This window comes from Schistocerca serialis, chromosome 4, assembly GCF_023864345.2.
Source record: "Schistocerca serialis cubense isolate TAMUIC-IGC-003099 chromosome 4, iqSchSeri2.2, whole genome shotgun sequence".
Taxonomy (NCBI): Eukaryota; Metazoa; Arthropoda; class Insecta; order Orthoptera; family Acrididae; genus Schistocerca; species Schistocerca serialis.
In genome coordinates, this window is record NC_064641.1 from 598,641,195 (window position 1) to 598,648,638 (window position 7,444).

Consider the following 7,444-nt stretch of genomic DNA (forward strand, 5'->3'; position numbering starts at 1 on the left):
TACGCGTTTACACGAACAGAAATGAGGTTTTTTTAAAAAAATAATAATTGCAGTGAATTCATCTAGATTTATAACGGTCCTTAGGAGAATATAAAAGGCGGGGGAGGGGGGGGGGAGGGGGAGGGAGGAGGGGGGGGGCATAGTACTCTATAGGGTGTGATCACCACGAACGGCCGTGGATACTCTGCAATGTGTTGAAATGCTGACCACAAGGTTCGTAAGCGGTTCTTGTGGTAGGGCCTTCCCTTCTTTCACCAGCGCGGTTGACAGTTGCTGGATCGTCTTTGCTCCATGTTGATGTGTTGCTATACATGTCCCCACTCGTACTCCTTGAGATTTAAGTCGGGGAAAGATAGGCCAACCCATTCGCCGAAGTGATAAAGAAATCAAGACCCTGTAAGAGGTCCATGATTAAAGAATTTGTTGCTAGCGCACTCGAGCAGATGGAATTTCGATGGATTGCTCACGCGCTTCCTGCAGTATGTAAGCTATAAGAGAATCTCAGACCAGAGAGCAGTGTTGTCAGCAGTAGGAACTATGTAGCAGATGTAGTAGCAGTAGCGAGCAGTCGTGTGTATGGAGTTGGCTGGGCCGGTCGTGTGGAGCGATGGCGGTGCCTGAGCGTTGTAGTATAAGGTACAAGCAGCGTTGCGCATATGTATTATTATTATATCACGTCCCATGTAAATGTTTTAAAAAAATATCTTTCTTATAAAAATTAACTTTTGACAGTCATTCATCTCAATTTAAAGAATTTACTAATTTCTCCAATCCATGGTCATCCCGATTATTGTAAAGAAAAATCAGCTATTTCTTTTTATACATGACAAATCTATCGGCCAGCATTGCACAGGGCTGTGCCAGAAAAATTTCTTATAGGAGCAGATATATATGCGTTATCCGGCGATCTTATTGAGGTAAGAATATCAATTTATTCAGAATGATCTTTCAGGGCCATGATGCAGCACTGCTGACGTCCAAATTTACCAGTTCAAATTCACATTCAATTATTGAAAGGTTATAAGTGACCCACAATTTTATTGAGACATTAGTCACGTTATTATTGGTAGGTTACGGAATAATAAACTGTTGCTAGGTTACACTGAATGTCAATGATATAAATAATTATATTTTTTACTCTTGGGAGGTATTTTTTACTGTGGGGAGGTTACACTAAATGTAAATGCAATATACATAATTATTCTTTTACTGTTGGGAGGTTACACTTGGCGACCCTGCCAGGATCGTATTTTTGTGAATTTCTGAGAAGTAGTCATTTATATATTTGCTCTTATTTACTTAATGTTAAATGTAGTTTGCATCTGGCGCAACGCATTTATTAATTTGTCACTCTTTTTTTCACAGATCATCGGCAATTTATTGCTCTTTGTTGTTATTGTATTTGTTCCATTTTTGCTTTGTCTTTGTTTGATTTTGCGCTTATCTTTTACTTGTGAAAATGCCACGAAAGACTGCCAATGGTACATCGCAATGCACAATGAGTGAAAAAGCCGACTTGAATAATTTGACTGATAATACTAGCGACACTCAGTGTCATAATGATGATATTCCAGTTACAGATAATCAGTGCGTGCCGACCACCAGTAATGATTTTATTTCAAATGACAAACAAACAAATTCAATCATGTCCACACTTAATTTAACGACAATTGATGACGCTGCACGTTCCGTTGCAATGAACGCTGCCCAGTTTGACACACCTGATTTGCAAAATTTACGCAGTGAACAGATAAATGTGTCTAACGAAGGTGAACAATATACAGAAAACACGTCAGATTTATTTGATTCCGAAGTAGTGACCAACAGTGCACATCCAATCAGCAAACCTTTTCGTGAATCAGATAATGACCAAATGGTTACACAAAACGTGACACATGCCGATATGCCATCACACTGCACAGAAAATAGAGTCGCTAATTTTGGCATGGATCAAGTTATGACATTATCCCTACAACTTAATGAAAATATCAAACAGTGGAATGAAAAACTAGACAACAATTACAAACAACTTAATGAATCGAACAAACAACTTAATGAAAATCTCAAACAGTCGAACGATAAACAACAATTACAAACAACTTAATGAAAATCTCAAACAAATTATTGAAAAACTTGACACCCCTATTGAACAGCTTAATGAACAGATTGCAGCCATTTCCGTGTAATGTAATGATGCTAAAGAACAATTACGTGAGGAAATTAAGGCTTGTGTTAGGAATAGTAGCGAAGAGTTGCGTAATACACATGCAGCCACAACAAAACCACTTAGAGATTAAATTAGTGCGGTTGGTAAACAACGTTTAGAAAACGCCACACAGTTACGCGACGAGTTTAAATTAATGTCAGCAGAACTTTCACGTACTCTGTATGCGAAAGTCGATAAGAAATTTGAACAGAACAGCCAAATTGACGAACTTTTAAGGTGACAGAGATGAAAAATGTTTCAGCCTCTAATACGACACAGCATACGCCACATTCCGAACATGTCTCACACTCACACAGCCAGTATAATTTAGGTAATTTACAGAGACTTAGATTCCGAACAGACACAGAAAAATAGATTCTCATGCAATCCTGAACCTGCTCAGACATACAGAGACGATAATTTTGATTATAAGCACTTTCTATCCGTGAGAAAATTTAAGGTATTTAAGAATGACAGAACACAGATACGGTATCTGGACTGGATACAACAATTTGCTTTTGAATTTTCACCGGCATCGCCTGTAACGCAGAAAATAAAATTTATTTGCAGCGCGTAAGTGACCTCAGGGGATTCATTACACTTCGATGAATATGTGCCGTAGCGTGCACAGGGCCCCGAGCCGTAGTAGTGCTATTTCTTCTTTAATTTTCTGCACTGCTGCCTACTCTTTTACTATCCTTTATATCTATCAAAACAGCTCTTCAACTATCGATCTATCTAGGATTAAAAACGAGAAAAGAAAACCTGATATGACAATTTACCTGAAAGTGACAGTCATCTTTATATGCTCTAGAAATGACAACCACGAGAACTTTAATACCAGACAAAGTTTAATCATCAGTATGTACAAAATTTTCAGTAATCGCAGACACATTTTGGTAACAATAGAGGTTTTTCCCCACAACAACAACAAAACCAGCCGGTTAGCATAGTTAATAACAGCACGTCAGAAAGAATTTGACTGGATACAGTACAGGTTGCGTCTTCCAGCAACGTAAGCAATACTTTTGACACACATAATCTTGTTCACGAAAATGCTATTACTTTTGACGATATCGGAGACACACTTTTGCATGTAAAAACCAGTTATTCAAAAAACCATTTCCCACCCTGTTATTAAAGTAAAGATTGGATCATCCACATTTTCAGCATTAATCGATTCTGGATCACCTATGTCAGTTATAAATGAAGAAACTTGTGATGTCCTTAGGTTAGTTAGGTTTAAGTAGTTCTCAGTTCTAGGGGACTGATGACCTCAGATGTTAAGTCCCATAGTGCTCAGAGCCATTCTTTCAACCTAATGTACTACCAAAATAATAACATACAATATTAATACAACATTTCAGTGTCTTGGCTACACTGATAAATACTTCAGGGAAGAGAACTTCAGATTGTCTCACTTGGTGTTGTGCTTCTGTGGGAAGATATGTACTTTCAGCACAGCTACGTGCAACCCACTGTGCTTGTAACCATGATGCCATCCTTTCCATTCCTTTTCTAGTTCTTGTAAAAGACTTATACAGTGCGTTTAAATTCTTGTAAAATTGTAAAGACATATACAGTGCGTATGCACTTTATTTCATTTCTCAATATGTTTAAATTCTTGTAAAATGGTAAAGACTTATACAATGCATGTGCACTTTTTATCATTTCTCAATATGTTTCAATTCTTACAAAATGGTAAAGATTTATAGATTGCGTGTGCACTTTATTTCATTTATTAATGTATTCAGTTCATGTAAATATGCTAAAGACTTCTACAGTGCGTGTGCACTTTATTTGACTCCTTCATATGTCTAATTCATGTAAAAATGCTAAAGAGTTTTACAGTGCGTGTGCACTTCATGTCATTTGTTAATATATTTTTTACTCATTGCGTGTACATTTAGTCATTTCTTAATATGTTCCGTACTCAGTGCGTGTGCACTCTATTTCATTTCTTAATATATTCTGTACTCAGTGTGTGTGCACTCTATTTCATTTCTTAATATGTTCTGCACTTATCAATAATGTATATACTCTGTAACTGTAGACTTTGTAAACTAAATAGATTATAGAAAAATTTGTTGCTCATGGCAAGTCCAATTGACTCACCATCGCTGCCAAATTTTTGCCCCCCCCCCCTCCCTCCCCCCAGAGGAGGGTTAGGTAAGAGGTCCATGATTAAAGAATTTGTTGCTAGCGCACTCGAGCAGATGGAATTTCGATGGATTGCTCACGCGCTGCATGCAATATGTAAGCTATAAGAGAATCTCAGACCAGAGAGCAGTGTTGTCAGCAGTAGGAACTATGTAGCAGATGTAGTAGCAGTAGCGAGCAGTCTTGTGTATGGAGTTGGCTGGGCCGGTCGTGTGGAGCGATGGCGGTGCCTGAGCGTTGTAGTATAAGGTAAAAGCAGGGTCGCGCACATATATTATTGTTATATCAAGTCCCATGTAAATGTTTTAAAAAAATATCTTTCTTATAAAAATTAACTTTTGACAGTCATTCATCTCAATTTAAAGAATTTACTAATTTCTCCAATCCATGGTCATCCCGATTATTGTAAAGAAAAATCAGTTATTTCTTTTTATACATGACAAATCTATCGGGCAGCATTGCACAGGGCTGTGCCAGAAAAATTTCTTATAGGAGCAGATACATATATACGTTATTCGGCGACCTTATTGAGGTAAGAATTTCAATTTATTCAGAATGATCTTTCAGGGCCATGACACAGCACTGCTGACGTCCAAAATTACCAGTTCAAATTCACATTCAATTATTGAAAGATTATAAGTGACCCACAATTTTATTGAGACATTAGTCACGTTATTATTGGTAGGTTACGGAATAATAAACTGTTGCTAGGTTACACTGAATGTGAATGATGTAAATAATTATATTTTTTACTGATGGGAGGTATTTTTTACTGTGGGGAGGTTACACAAAATGTAAATGCAATATACATAAATATTATTTTACTGTTGGGAGGTTACAACCCTAAGCTGTCGACAGGCATTGACATACATCAACGGCGCCAGTTGAAAACGTGTGCCCCAACCAGGACTCGAACCTGGGATCTCCTGCTTACATGGCAGACGCTCTATCCATCTGAGCCACCGAGGGCACAACGGTTAGTGCGACTGCAGGGATTTATCCCTTGCACGCTCCCCGTGAGACCTCACATTTCCAACTTAATGTCCACACATTACATTCGTAGTGCCCCTGCGCATTACACTTATTACTCGCGGCAGACAAGCTTACCGAGTCCCGTAAGAGTTCGGGCAATGCGTGTGCATCCAGCACAGAATAAGAAGGTCAATGGCCGGTTAGCCTTAACTATGTCCCAAAGAACAGATACCATCTTCATACATTCGCCGAAGATCCTTCCATTCCAAGAGTTCTTCCACTTGCGCCGTTCGGTGCGATAAAGCATTGTCATCCACAAAAATGATTTCAGGGCTGAATGCATCCCTGAAAAGACACACATAGGAAGTAGTACAGTGTCACAGTAACGTTCACCAGTGAGTGTATCGTGTTCAAAGATTTGGTGGTCAGTACGCCAGTGCCTCCCCACACCATAACACCTGGACCACGAAAATGATCCATGGTCTGTGTCTGTGCAATATTCCGGCAGGCTACTATCTGAGTGGACTACCAGAAAGCTGAAATCGCAGCTTGCTACTGTATCCTCAGAAGAATTTTCATCATCTGCGACTTGAATGTCCTTTCCGAATTTGACGGCAGGTGAAAAGGGACTAGGATGATATCACTCCTTCTGCAGTAATTCTGGATGCTGATTATCCGATACCAGGGTCTGTGGCACAGCCTCTATGGCGAATACGGTAGCTAAGGCCCGGATCGTAGCAGTTGTTGTTGTTGATTGCATCCGACCCCTGCAGACCGCATGCTTTATCTCAGCGTCGATTCTGGGCCAGTAAGCATTGTGTCGAACCGTTGCCTTCATTCGACACACTCCCCAGTGCGCTCGATGCAGCGTCTGCAGCCTCTGGAGCCAGAGCGAAAGGGGAATGACGACCTGGCACTCCGACTAGTCGATGGCTAGAAACTGTCCAAAGAATTGAGGTAATATCAGACCGAAAAATCCATCTCAAAGCCTGGGTCTAGTTTCTTGGGTAATAGCTCCGGTCACGCACGCTGAGCCAACGACGAGACCTTGCGAAGTAGCGGATCCTGATCTGTGATCTGGGCCACTTCACAGGCAGTACTAGGGAACGACTGGAGTCTGGCGCATATTGCTATCGACTGTGAAGCATACGGCTACAGAGTTCTTATCGAGGCCCATAGCAGGCGAGACAGAGCATCATATTTTGCGTGCTGCTCATTGGTCCTATAATGAATGTCATAGTTGTAATTGCTCGAAAACCTGGTCACCCTTACAACCGCTGTGCCGGTTTTACCAGCAGCTTCTGTCAGTGCCCAGAGAAGAATATCAGCAGTTTATGGTGAAATTTTGTGCCATGAAGGAACGCTGTAGATTATTGCCACTGTTACGTGACCGCTTTCCCAAACTGCCCGTGACTGATGTAAAACCCGGAACAAAAAGGCTAGTCGAATAGGAATAAATTAATCTCCAGCGATAAATGAATATGTATCAGTACCACTGACTGCCAGTACTTCTCTAAAATAGATTACAGTTTGCTACAGTAAACTGCAAGTTCACCTACATAAGTAGCCTCGTTGAAAGCATCTTTGCAGTAAGCTATAAGCGAGTAAATGTGTCGTAGGTCATAAAAAATGGACCGGGAGACTGCCTCAGTACAATTTGCAGAACGCACTGTGACACATGCAACGGACAGCATCGTGCGAGGTCAGGCTGCCCTGTGCTTTGAGGGAAACTGCGCCTGGCCGCCGGACGCTGAAGTCACTAACAGATTGTATCTCCAAGCTGTTCCAGGACAACAGAGTCTGTTTTTAAGGAGCTGTTCGTGGTAGGCGGGTTCGTGCCCTTTTCGGCAGTGCCTCGGAAGAACGCTATTGTGGATAGAACAGTACAAAGCCAGAATTCGTCGAAATACTCAGATCGCTACATATAATATCCGATAGTCGAATGGGGAACATAAAAGTTAAGTATGTCTTTGGAGAGCGTGAGACACAGCCACCGAGTTCAAACCAAGCAGGGTAAATTGTTTAACGAAATGTGAAAACAGCAACTATTGAGTAACTCGAATAATTTAGAAGCGGAAAAGAAAAACACAGCTGTCGTGTCACAGG

At 40.5% G+C, this 7,444-nt stretch overlaps 1 non-coding gene across 1 annotated transcript; it reads right to left on the minus strand.

Moving 5' to 3' along the window:
* Positions 1-5,261: 5,261 nt before the first annotated feature.
* Trnat-ugu (transfer RNA threonine (anticodon UGU)) lies at positions 5,262-5,336 on the minus strand. Its single transcript has one exon. It is a non-coding gene; the product is annotated as a tRNA-Thr (tRNA).
* Positions 5,337-7,444: the final 2,108 nt, after the last annotated feature.